This window comes from Mesoplodon bidens, assembly GCF_964165515.1.
Source record: "Mesoplodon bidens genome assembly, chromosome: 5".
Classification (NCBI taxonomy): domain Eukaryota; kingdom Metazoa; phylum Chordata; class Mammalia; order Artiodactyla; family Ziphiidae; genus Mesoplodon; species Mesoplodon bidens.
In genome coordinates this window covers 128,573,695-128,587,618 of record NC_138161.1, presented here as the reverse complement: position 1 = coordinate 128,587,618, position 13,924 = coordinate 128,573,695, and the positions used below count along the sequence as shown (strand labels likewise).

General features: G+C 38.7%; 1 protein-coding gene across 18 annotated transcripts in view; it reads left to right on the top strand.

The window, feature by feature from the left end:
• Nucleotides 1–747: 747 nt before the first annotated feature.
• The window catches only part of MBNL1 (muscleblind like splicing regulator 1), a 177,758-nt gene continuing 164,581 nt past the window's right edge, over nt 748–13,924 (top strand). For 5 of the 18 annotated variants that reach the window (XM_081234183.1, XM_081234193.1, XM_081234191.1 and 2 more), the window contains exon 1: nt 750–917. The gene's annotated coding sequence lies outside the window, so the exon portion shown is untranslated. Of the gene's footprint in view, nt 918–13,924 lie in introns of all 18 variants that reach the window. The other 13 variants (XM_081234182.1, XM_081234192.1, XM_081234181.1 and 10 more) reach the window with 7 other exon arrangements.

Here is a 13,924-nt window from a genome sequence, read left to right as displayed (position 1 = left end):
GCAGAGCTGGGAAGGAAGGGGATTTTACATTCCACATATTATTTACAAAGTAGATGGGAAGCTGGTATGTGAGTGTTCGTGCTTGTGTGACAGTAAGTTTTACTAAGGGATTCCAAAACCGGGGACACCCTGTTACTTGAAAAAGATACACACTGGCAGTCGTGCGGATGTCTTTCCCGCCTGTGGGCCATCCAGGTTCAAAAATTGTGTGGTGCATTTTAACGCGGCAGCCCCACCAGCTCCTACTGTTTTATCCTGATTTTGAGACTCACCTTCAGTCTAACCTTGCCGGCTGCCTTACCAAGTCCCATCCACGGGCCTCTTTCAACAACGAACCGATTTGTCGGCTCAGCCAGTCGGAAGGAGCAGAAAGTAGTAGCGGTGCGTCCTCTCTGCACTATAGCTCGGAGGTTATAATGCTGAACGTTTAAGATGGAAGATACCACCGGGAGGCGGCGGGGATGCACCTCGCCAGCTCCAGCTTGGGTTTCCTTTTGCTCTCCGCGCCGGTCGGCGGGTGGCAACGACCACCCCCAGCGGACTTTGTTTGGTTGAGGGGCGACGAGGTGGCGGGGGAGCAGAGCCGAGAGGCGGCGGAAAGTTGAAGAGCGTTTTTTTCGCCGCCGCGTGGGTTCCGGGGCTCGACGAGTCCGCCCAGGGCTTCCTGGTGGGGCTGGGCCGGCGGGGGAGGGGCCGCGCAGCAGCAGCGGAAACCAGACCTCGGCGATAAGAGGCTGCACAGCGACATGCAACAGTCTTTTCACTGAAGCTGAATGAGTTGTGGCGCTCACAATGCTCCCGTGACCGGGAACTGACAAGTTCAATTTTAAATCGCGGGCCTCTTGGAATCATGACTCCCACAATGCCTTGGGCACTCGCTCGGCAGTCGGGCTGCCTCTGAAAAAAAAATGTGAGAGGTAAGTTTCCATTTTCACAGTTTGCTCGCGCTGGTCTGCTGCTCTGCATTGTTCGTGTTCTTTCGGGGCTGTACATGGCTGAAGGAGGAAGTGAGAGGAGGCTTGGGCCGGCTCAGCACGCTGGATGGTTTCCTATCACACACCATCTCGAGCTAGAGGGAAAGCGGGAGGCTGCAGCTGCAGCCCAGCTGCGAGGAGCCCTTCCTGGGCTCTGCGGACACTGTCAGCACTGCCAGCTTCCCACTTGGCAGCCTAAGAGAAAGAAAGAGAAAGAAAGAAGGGGGGTGGTGGTGGTGGCGGATAAAAGAAACAGGTGCGTGGAAGTGTACTTACAACTTAACGACCTTTGTCGGGGGGAGATGGGAGTCCATCCGATGGGAGCCACGGTTTCTCCCAAGAGATCCCGCATCCCTGCCCCTGGGGCTGCCATCCAGCCCGGTTTTCATCTGGGCCAAATATGTGCACGGAAAGGTTAATTCTCTGCCTGCTACCCATAAATTACGCATGACATGTTTAGCTGGGCTTCCTTATATGGAGAGTGCTGTATTTCAGTCCAGTTTGCCTTTTGCCAAGTTTACAGGGCGGAAGAAGCCCTGCATGAGAGGGCTCTTTTTTTTCCCCCATCGTTTTATAGTGCGTCACTCAAAAACTGTAAGAAAAGTAAGTATAGGCGCTCTCAGGGTGGAGCCGCAGTTAGTGGACTGAATTGCTTTCATGAAAGGTTGAAAAGAATGAAAAGTAGTTAGGACTTGGGTTCTGGTTTTTTAGACAAAAGCAGGACAAATATGTAGCGCGGCCTCCCCCCCCCCCCTTTTCTTTTTTTAAACGGAGCCGGAATCTGTTATTGGTAGTAATGTGTCATGTGAGAATACTTTGATTCCAGAGCCTGTAACACGAGCAGGTATATGGTGGAGCTTATGCTTGCCCCTCTCACAGCACTTTACAACTACAGTGGTGAAGCTGGAAGAGTAATTGTGTTCTTAAATCTCTCCTGGGCCGGGAGAATATGCGGCTATTAGGATTCTGTGCTGTATTTCCGTGGAGTGCGCTTCCCTAGGATTAAGATTGAGTAAGAAGCTGCCAGAAAGGTTATTGCCACTGCCTTTACTTTGCGTGCCCGCCAGCCCAGGCACAGGCCGATAGCAAATGGATGGTAAACTCTGCTCTACTCGGAGGAATTTCTCAAACAAATTAATACAGTGAGAGAGAAGTCATAATTAATGCCTTTGGATTTGCAGGCCGTCTGCAATGTGCTTTGAAATACTACACCAGTGGACACAATGTTCCCCCCTCCTGGGTTTGAACACGGTGCCTGTTTATACCTAGAGGGTATTTAGTACATAACTATTCTATACCAGCATAAGTGATCCACTCCATGTTATCTCTGTGGGTTCCTGAGAGCGTTGGTGTTTCTCCCTGTCTTGCTGTTGAGATAAAATGTTATCACTGAGACAAGTTAAAATGAAAGTTCAAAGACTGTTAAATGTATCCCAGGAACACTTAGTTCAGTCCTTAGAATGTCTTAGATATGGTGCTATAGCTGGAGACTCTGAATAAAGTTATTTTGTAGCCTGTGAAAGCACATTGTTGCCACTTGTATCTTTGCTTTCTTAAAGTTGGCGACAACTACAGCTCAGAACTGTGTTTTAGGAAATCTCCAGCTTTCTGATTTTCATCAGTGTTGTGTATTTGCATGGGGGTGAATTTTTTTGGGGATTACTAGTGTGTTGTTAGGCCTTCTTTCAAAAGGTAGACAAAGCTTTTAGTTTTATTTCTTTAATGGGGGGTTTCCTTGCAAAAGTTGCCTTTTGTGTTTTAAGGAACAAGTTGGGTCAGCACCAGAAAACCTGTTTATCCATTCGTCTATAATTACAGTGTCACTGAAGACGTAATAATCAGGTTGTATTATTACTAAGAGCCTCAGAAAACCTCACATGTGCCTAGTTTAATTTTTTTTCCTCATGTAACTAAGAACAAATTTGTGTGCAGACACACATCGTGTGTGATACTCTATGCAGCCATGCCAACAGAGAATCCAAAGTGTTTTATGGTTTGAGATATTATTGCTTGTGTTTACATTTCCACATTTGGGGCAAACTTAGACTCCAAGTTGAATTCATTAAATTTTGATTCCAACATTCTGTTCTTCCTCTGGGCACAGAATTCCTATGAAATGAAACACTGGGTTCTGTTCCAGAACAAGAACAGAATATCTCAAGGTTTCTCCTGGTGGGGGAGGGAGGGAGTAAAATCGTATTTCTGATTGAGGAAGCGTGTATTACTTTTTTATATAAAATTTCCTGTCTTTACTGTAAGCAAAAAAATTGCCCTTGCATTTATCATTGTCGCCATACATTAGGCCTGTATTTGATATATCTATTTATGGAAACAGAGAGAATAGCCTTGCTGCACCTCTGGCTTTCTGCTCGGTGATAGAAGATGCAGAGATTAGAGAATATCTCAGATCTTGCTTAGAAGAAGATGAAAAGAATAGGTGATTGGGGTTTCTTACGCTCTGAGGCATCAGGGTGGGCAGTAGATATGAAGGTCAGGGGAGCAGACGAAGGAGTTGAAATATAGTCACTTAAATATTTGGTTCAATATAAAATCCTAATGGCAATACCAATCACAGAGGATGTTACATAGGGAGACTTTAAAGTGTGTGGCCTTTTAGGCCAAAAAGCTTCATATTTTTGGAATCTAGAACGTGCTGTCCAGTACAGTAGCCGTTGGCCACATGTGACTATTGAACACTCGAAATGTGGTTTTCTGGATTGAGGTTTGCTCTAAGTGTAAAGTACATACTGGATTTTGAACACTTTGTACGAAAGAAAGAATATAAGACATCTGATAATATTTTTTATATTGATTATATGTGGCAGTGATAATATTTTGGATATATTGGTTTCAGTAGAATATATTGTTAGATTAATTTCACGTGTTTCTTTTCACTTTTTAAAAAATACTGCTACTAGAAAACTTAAAATAACAAGTGTGGCTTGCATTGTATTTCTATTGGACAGGGCTGTTCTAGAATAATGCAAGAAAGCACTATTCTGGTAGAAAGCCTAAGGAGTTTGCTGGTCAAAACACAATAAAAAGGACTTTTATTTTTACAAGCTAAAGAAGTTTATTATACATAGGAATACCTCATCTTTCTTATCCATTGTAACCAAAATTTGAGAAAACACACCACCTAACATCTATTTTTGTATCCTCAAAACTACTATTTAGTTTAGAGATTTAATGGTGAGGTAGTAATAACAGAGAAAAGGCTTATAATTAGGGGATGAGTCTTAACACCTCTCAAAGGCCAGAATAGAGTATGATTGCTACTTAGGAACATTTTAGAGACACTATAGTTATCATTGTCCTAAAGTTACCAAACACAAACGAGTCACTAAAATTTATTTTAAAATAGAGTTTTCAGTAAATAGCAATTATCTTCAAATGCTTCATATATATTTCCCTTTGCTGTGACTTTCCACCTTTAGAGAATAAAACCCCAAATAAATCCAGACAAACTCCTGACTGTATGTTAATCGAAGATTAATGAATTCACAAGAATGAAAGATTTTTCACCTGGAGGGAAGAGGGCATTGTTTTGAATGTTAGGAAAGGTAAGAATACGTTTCTGTAGTAATGTTCTGGGCTTTGAGGAATTGCTGTACACGGAGACATTGTCTTTATAATTTGAACACATTTTGAGAAAGCATCTGACTGGTAAACAAAGCACAGTGGCCTAGGTCCTGGAAACATTCCTTTCAGACATTTTCAAAACTGAAGTACATTTTGCCATGCACAGTGAGCGTTAAACTGAAAAAAAAAAAAGTGGTTCTTTTCTATCCATATAACATATGCTTACTTTTATTTCCTTGAAGGATGCCAAAGATATAAGACAGGTTGGATGCAGTGGGTTCTTCTTTGGTGGGGGGGAAGGGAGCAGGTATTATGGAGAATCTCAGAAGAGTTGCCTCCCGTCTTGGTGCCATCTTGAATCTGTCCCCCACCTACAGGAGGCATAACTGCCATTAGTGTCAATGCGTGCGTGGAACCTGCTGGGGACACTGATCCCCATTAACTTGGTAGATCATTTCTGATGAGTCATGGAGCAGATTCACTAATGGTTGGAGAATTATTGATCGCAAAGCAGAGGATTCAAGAACAGCTATTGACATAGGGCACTAAAAGTCTCTAGACGTACTTTGTATTTTTAGAGTTGAGGTAGGGAACTCGGGGTTTATGTAGTAGTGTTTTCGTATTATAAAAATATACATTTATATAAGCATTACAGCTATATCCTTGGAAAAACACTTAGCAAATACGAGGTTATAGTTTTCTACATATTGTGGTTAGTCTTTTAATGATTTCATTAGATCTCTTTCAGATAATTATTCATGTTTTCTGAGAGGCATCTTATCACTTCTGCCTGGGATGTCCATAAAAATGAAAAACCTTTGAAGAATTTATGTTAGAGTTTTAGGCATTCTGTATTTGTTACTTTTCCCACTGTTTTTGAGATCTTACTCTAGGATTCTGTGGTGATCCTTTGTCAAAAAGAGTTCAGGATATATTAATCTCAAGATGAAATGTAGGCATATTGGATAGAGTGGAGAATTACTTTTCCACTGAGATCAATTATTTTAAAAAGGTGAAGGTATTTCTGAAATAAGTATCATGCTTCAAGTAGTGTAAGTGCTCCAAAGGAAAAAGCTGTCATCTCTCTGGACATTGTTTTAAGAAATCGAGAGGTGTATCTTTCATATACGCAAAGAGGTGAATCATAGCTAATAAGGTACATAGTCCCATCAAGTGTGGGTACAATTTGTGTGTGAATGTATATATGAAGATAAAACTTTTCCCAAGGCAATGCCAATTTATTCAAATCACCTGGATATTAAATGACATAATATTATTAAAAAGAATTGTGATAACACCATTGTAAAGCAATTATACTCCAATAAATACGTTAAAGAAAAAAGAATTGTGATAAATACTACGTAATCCAAAGGCTAATGTCCATGCACACATCAACTCCATTCCAGTCCCTCTTTAGCAGAATTCACAAAATGACACTATTTCTTCCTCCAAAGGATTCTTAAAAAAATTTATCTTGAGACTGGATTTTCGCTATATTTCCACTTTTAAAATAGTCGGGGAGCTCTTAATTAAGAATAAATTTGTTTTAAAGAGCTAACAAGATTCCAGGATCATGGGAACACATTTAATCATGTGAAATAAGCATTGCATGCTGATTTGAGATATTATTTTATTTTGTAAAGTTGATTCATAGGAAAATACGTATTTTGGCAAAAATAGCAAGCTAGGTTCAGTGAGATCTACCAAACTTAAGATATACCTTTTCCTCAAAGAGATGGCAGTCTGGTAGGGGAAGTAAGAATTTTGAAAATAACTGTAAAGTGGAAAGTGATATTTCATAAGCAGAGGCTAGGTAACATGGTATGGAAATTGAGATAAGGAAAGGTACGTTTTAATGTAGCTCTGACCAATACGTGTAATAACGGGGACAAACAGTTCTAATGCATTAATAGTGGAAAACAGAAGGTATTCTTTATTTTTTAACATTATAAAAATATTATTCTGTTAAAGCAGCATTAATTATATCTGTTTAGTGATATTTCCATATTTTTCATATGTATACATTCAACATCCAGACATAATTTTCATACATGTTCTAGTTCATTTATTTAGTTCGTTTTGCTGGTAGAAATATATAGATTTCCAAACGTCCTATACTAAAATATTGATAGCTTTGTCATTAGTATTACTGTTGAATACCATAAAATATCAGTTTATGAAGCCACCACATAGTTACAAATGTATCAGAAACCAAAGTGGGTAACTGGGGTGAATAGTGGATGTAGAAAATTTGTTCAAGAGAAAGCTAGGTTAAAAGTAAGCTGATAATTACAAGGTTGTTTGCTAAAAAATCTATATACTAAAGTTAAGCTGTGGAAGTAATACTAAAATATACCAAAAACCCAGTGATTTCATTTTGGGAAAGGAAATGTATAATATATAATGAACAGCAATGAGAGAACTGTATATTAGCAGGGAGATTTTAATCAGAGACAGCCAGAGTATACAATTTAATGTGACGTTGAATAGAAGAAAAGTGAAGAAATAAAAACAAGATATAGCTGATGATTTCAGGCACTGGTAGAAGTGTCACAATTGTGAATACAATTTTGTGGGTTTTTAAAAATAATTCATGAATATTTTAAGTACATGGTTGTGAAAGATGTGGTAACATTGTATATACTTACTGTACTCCAAATCCCTGCATACTGACATTTGTCTACAATGATTATGACTGAATAGACTCTTTCAGAAAATTCGAAAAATGTATGGTAACAATAGTATATGCAGTGGGAGTGTGAGGAAATCTAAACAGTGAAAGACTTTACAGTTTAATAGTCAAAACACGTCAAAAGCAGGTTAAATAACAAGAATGCCAAATAAGGCATTAAGCAATTCATATTCATATTTAGAACATCACTAAAGATACTTTTTGAACTTGACTTAGTATTAAAACTTACAGACCATACACAGCTTATTGCATCCAAAAAATTTAATCTAATCGAGTATTCAACAATCTGTTTATCAGCATTGTTGATGATAGTAATAATGATAGGTTAACATTTTATTTGTCTCTGTCTTATCTGATTACAAGAAAAGAATTACCTTTACAATGACCTTTTAGCACTCTATGTGGATGGCTAGCTCTTATCCTAGTAGAAAGAGAGTCTGGGGTGGGATGGTGATATCAAGTTAGGCCACAGATGTAATAGGAGGGCAAATGGCCAGCCGGGCCGGGGTGGGGAAAGTTGGAAAGAAAGCTCTGAGCCATTGAGTTTGCAACTCAGTATTCTCCACAAAGATTCCCTCACTGATATTTCTGTTTACTAAATTTTAGTTTCAAAAAGCCATGCTATGAAATGATACATCAGTTTCTATAAACAGTATATCTAAATTTGTTTTGAAAGTACAATCTTTGTTGCAGTGCAGGTAGAACAACAAAAACAGACCTCATTTGGGGGTAACATGTTTTGAAAAGTGGAACACTTTGTAAATATAAGAGGTGATACTGATGTTATTATCATTTAAAAATTATCGTATCTTTATATATTTATTGCATTTTGTCTCTATCTTGAAAGGAGTAATAGACTTTGGGAGGTGGGGCACGAAAGTCTCACAATGTATAGATTTTATTTCACCAAACCAGATGTGACTAGGTATGTGGACTGGGAAAAACCATTTACTCTGTCCATTGTTTAATTCTTACCTCTGTGAAATTATAAACATGTTAATAATAGAAGTGCCACTTGCTATACATTTCTTTACAAAATATCTCATTTAATCTTTCTGACAGCTGTAAAATATCCCTTATGACTTTTATCTTAAAGATGACTAGCATGACTAGAAAACACTTTTTGTAGTTTGCAGAGTTGTGAGATCTTTTTTCTTCTTTATTCCCGTGTCCATATTTTTAACCAATTTTTTTGTCTTGCTTGCAGTCATATACAAAGAATGGTGATGAGGAGAATAGCTTTAACAATGACTACTAGCATCTTGAACTACTTTCTTTGTGCCAGGGTAAAGTGTATGAATTAATTCACACATTCCTCAGAACAGCCTTATGAAATGGGTACTGTTAATATCTCGGTTTCAAAGATGGGGAAACTGAGGCACAAAGTTACTTGCCCATGGTTTCTTAACTAGGAAGTGGCACAACAAGGAGTGGAACCAAGGTAGTCCAGTTCTAGAACCCATGCTTGTACGTCAAAGAATAAAAACAAAATTTAAAAAACACTTGTGTTCGGTACTGATAAGAGATTGAAACTGTAAACATTTGGGATAATCCAGAAGAGTAAAACTTCCTACAGCATTTGAGGAGACGCTAGAAGAATGGTTAGAAAGTAAGAGGAGAGAGAGAAAAGGCCTGGGGAGGGGCAGTTAACAGGGTAGAAGAAACGAAGAATCGGGTGGGAAAGGGAGATAGGGGCTCCACTTTGGAGGGCCCTGAGGACCAGGTAGTAAGTTTGATTCACAGTGGGAACATTAGGAAACATTTGCTTTGGCAAGTAGCTGTACAGGAGTTGTGTTTTAGTGACATTTTTTTAGAGGAAGAATAGGACATACATAGGATGAAGTGGAGATTGTAGGATAGAGATGAGGGACTAAAAAAGAACAATGACAGGAGAATGAAAGGGACATGTGTGCTAGGGAAAAAGTGACAGGCTTTGGGTCCACAGGATGTAGCAGCTGTTAGATGTGGATGTTAAAGGTGATGGGAGGTATTAAAAATGATTTTAAAAATATGGTAAGAATTTTTTAAACTTTTCATCCAAAATTTTTAAAACTTTGTTAATGTTATCTCTGTTCATCACATTGCCCCTTGTGAGCTCTTTTAGTATAAAGAACTATATTTTAAAATATCAGAGAAAAACACTTAAAATTATATTTTATCAGGAACTGTAACTTGGGTAAGTGGAAGATACCTGTTAAATTCTTAAAACAGTTCATTTCTGTGTCAAGCTCTTTTCAAAGACAGGGCTGTTAAATTCTTTATTCCAAATTGGTCATTCTAAAGTAAGCGTAATTTCATCTTTAGGGGTATGTTGTTGTTTACTAAGAAATGTCTCATTGACGGCTAGGCAGTTCTGATCCCCTGTTAAAAGTTCATGCAGAACACTGGTGTAAATGATCCTCAGTGATAAACCAGGTGGCAGATAGATACATGATAAAACAAGTTTGCAATGTGCTCAATGTAGCTGACATTTATACTTCTCAGACCTTGCTATTTTAGGGAAGGTATCAGTGTAACTGTGATATTCTTTTTCCTGGAAATAAAGATCCTTAATAATCAGACGCTCTTATAAACAGAATGATTTACCTATGGGAGTAAATAACCAGTTACATTGAGTTAACAGTTACCTGGAGTTGTGAGGATAGTTAGATTTCAAATAGAATAGAAAGCTTTGCAGGAGTACTCGTAGGCCTTTTTACATAAGGCACTTACATGCTTTTTACAAGTAAATGGCTTAAGAGAGTTTAAGCAGAGCATGTCAGAACAATGACTGTATTTAATACACATGGAGAAGTTCATGAAATCAAGACAGTTTTCAAGAAAAAGATTCTATTTATAAATATTTACCACCTTATTTAGATGGTCTGTATCCACAGAAAATAATTTTAAAATTGCACTGTTGATGTCTTTAAATGTAGCATGCTTATGTAGAGCTAGAGAAAATAATGTTAACTGTTTCATTTTGCCTTTTGTTTATATGCCTTTTAGTATTATGTGAAAACCACACTCAGAACATGCGTTTTTCTATTATTAGACTTTTTTTTTTTTACCTTATCTGGTTTTGGCCTTGTGCTACAAAGATATGGTAAGAATGTTTTCATTGAATTATAGATAATGCTTAGAAAATTTCATCCTAAAGTAACTAAGATTAAATAGTATTAAAATTAGAAATTCTTCTTTGCTTTCTCTATTCATTGGGCCAATCTTAACTAGACAAATTTACTCCGAATTATTTTGAGCCATTATTTGAATTTTCATTATTTGAAAATTTCAGGGAAAGCTTCATTGTCAACTTAATGGCCTTCATATAAGGCAATTGGTCTTAAATACCTTATCCAGAAGGCTTTGAGAGGTTTGATGAGCGTCGCGGAAGTGAAAAACAGGGAATACAAGTACATCTTTAACCCAGGTGTAGAGTCTCTCTGAGGTATTGCAGGACCTTTCCAAAAATTAATCTGAAGTATCCAGAACAATAATTGAGACTATTGAAAAAAATGTACTTCAAATGGAATTCTGCGTAATGCTTTCTGGGGGACCACATTCACTGAAAATTGTCCGTGGGAAATGACTCTCTCAGAGAAATATAGTTTGAGGACTGGATTTTAAAAGTAAATATTGTTTTGGGAGCAGTTCATATAGGAAGCGATTATTGTGTCTGTTTCTCAGTAATGGATTAAAGTTTATTATGTGCTGAGGTCTTTTCACTTAGAAAGTTATTTTCCTATGTTAACAATAGGCAATATAGGGAAATCAATTCATTCTTTGTGCTCTGCTAAATAGTCAATTAACAAACATATTTTGAACACCTGTCAGAAGTAAGGGATTGTAGTAGGTCAGGAGAAGAGGTTTCAAAGGAGAATTACACAGTTTCTATTCTTCTTTGACATGTAATTGAGTTGGGGAGAAAGACATGAAAAGTTAACAGTACAATCAGTATTGGCACCATACAGTTGAGTACCGAAGGAGGAAATTCAAAGAAGGAAGTCATGGGGCTTCCCTGGTGGTGCAGTGGTTGAGAGTCCGCCTGCCGATGCAGGGGACATGGGTTCGTGCCCCGGTCCGGGAGGATCTCACATGCCGCAGAGCGGCTGGGCCCATGAGCCATGGCCGCTGGGCCTGCGCGTCCGGAGCCTGTGCTCCGCAACGGGAGGGGCCGTGGTGGTGAGAGGCCCGTGTACCGCAAAAAACAAACAAACAAAGAAGGAAGTCTTTGTGGAACTGAATGGTTAGGGCACGCTCTGTGGAGGAGGTGGGCCTGCCATAGGCTGAAGGTTAGGTAATCTTTTCAGAAAATAGAGGGAAACGGTACGAACAGTAGGAACAGAATGAGGCTAGCTGCCATATTTGAGCACCTTCTCTACGTGAGACATTCTTTCCAGAAAAGAACCATAGTGCTACACAATTAGGGTACAGGCTTGTGTGGCAGGAACCACCATCCTCCTGATAGAGATGAGGAAGCTGAAACTCAGAGAGGTTAACCTACTTGCCTAAATTCACGCAGCCTGGTGAGCAGCCAAAATGAATTGAGGCCAGGTCTTTTCTCACTTCAAAACCAGCATTCTCTTTCCCTTTTATGATTCTGCTGAGAACGAATGTGGTATAGTTATGATACAGTCATTTTAAAACTTCACTCATAGAATTGACAGGGCTCAAGAAGGTATAAATTTAAGTTAAAAGGCTGGCAAGTACATTTCATTCTTTGGCTTTGACATTGGATTACAAATGGCATAGAGTTTTACACCTGTTTGTATTCTTCGCTTCTTAGGTTTATAAGCCTCCTGTCTTTAGCAGATATGGTAAGGGCATGCAGTAGTGTGACCCATTATAACATTGCATTTGGGCCATCTGGGATCCAATCAGAGGAAGCTTTGTGTAGATAATGTACTTTCACACCAATGACATGATGCCATAAAATTTTCACCAAGAAACGATAGGCATGGCTCCAGAACACATGCTAAATTTATTTATCATCTTCATATGGTCATTTTATGCTTTCATGTTGCATCATTTTCACACACCAGTCTGTACTCTCTGTCATTATGTGGCATAGCCTAATGACTTAAAAAAGATAAAGTATTAGTAGAAGACTGGTTCTCTTGGAGCTTCTCACTTGCTAAAAAATTCCTCTCTTCATAGAGGTATTTTGAACATATACCAAATAAAATTATATATTGTTTAGAGAAGAAAGATGGAAGAAATTGTATGCCATTGCTTTTGACCTCAAAGGAAAGCTCTCTTATTAGGAAATATTTATTGAGTGTACTTGTCCATGTGCCACCTCTCATGCTTTTATCCACCTATCAGAGGATAAAGAAGTGAGTAAGATACGCCCTGTCCTCAGGGTAGTTTCCAGTGTAGTGATGGAAATATTCACAAGTAATGTACGGGCAAAACAAAGTGGGCACGGAAGAGCCAAGAATAGGCTGCTTGTGGGCAGAGTGTGGAATTTGCCTAAAACCAACCAGTAGACACCTTAACTCTTTGTATACTTTGTATATTGGAGAAAAGACAAAAATCAAATCATAATTTGTTCAAATTACATGATTCAGTACTTAAGCTATTTATCTTTCTGTTAAAGTATTTGATAAATAAGCATGACCCAGATGTAGGGTGATTGTAGACCAGACAGAAGAGATTAATTTGTTTCAGATGTTGGCACTTCTGTAGAAAGATGGGGACATAATTCACCTGAAGCTTCTTCACACTAACTCCCTGATTAGGAGATGAAAACACTCAGTATTGACAGTCAGGTTTCAGAGGCTGCAACTTTTGTGTTAACAGAAAAGAAAAATCCATAAAAGAGAGGTGTGCTGTATTTAACTTTAGTGACAAAAGGTTTTAGATGTGCTCACGAAGCTCTTTTTCCTCCAGCTTTTCTTTGTTTGCAGGAAATAAAGCTGTATTTTGTAGGCTAGCTTCCAAACTTTCAAATGGTGAAAGTGCAACTGTGCATACTCTATAAGACCCCATTCAGCTGTGAAGTGTTTGTTCCTCGTTTCCAGGGTTTATTCTGCATTCTAGGTTGGAAAACTCAGAATTTTTATTTTATGGCTTGCCATTCTTCATTTGCAATCATAAACATTTATTTAAAGCCCACTGCATAAAAACCTTCGTGATAAGATTTTTGGCTGAAATTTTCAAGAGAAATTAGAGATATAGGTCCTCTTTTGTGAAGTTTATGGCCCAAAGGAAAAGATCCATTCATCGTGAAATAATGAAAACAAAACAAGAACTACAAAAGACCAGACCATCAGCGATCATAATAATTATAAAAATAGCTCCTTACTTGGTAGGCACTTATTCTTTTACTTATGTGACCATACTTAGTTCTTACACAGCGCTGTGAGATTTATGCATTGCTGGCCCTGTCTCTGGTTCACAGGTGAGAAAATGGAGGCTCAGCAAGGTTAAGGTCAGATGATTTGCTCAAGGGTCATGTAGCAAGGTACTGTGAGTGCTGAGCTCTCAGCCCAGTTTTGCTGTTTGTTTGTCTGCCTGTTTGTTTCCATCAGGATGGCACGACTTAAGTCAACAAACCCAGCAAGGTAGACTTGAGGCTCAGTCCAGGTTAGTTCTGGAAAGACTTAATAAAGGAGGCAGGATGTGAAAGGCGGGTTTTGAAGCGTTGTGGTCATAAAACAGCAGAGATGAGGGAGTGGACTTCGAAGTTTCCCCG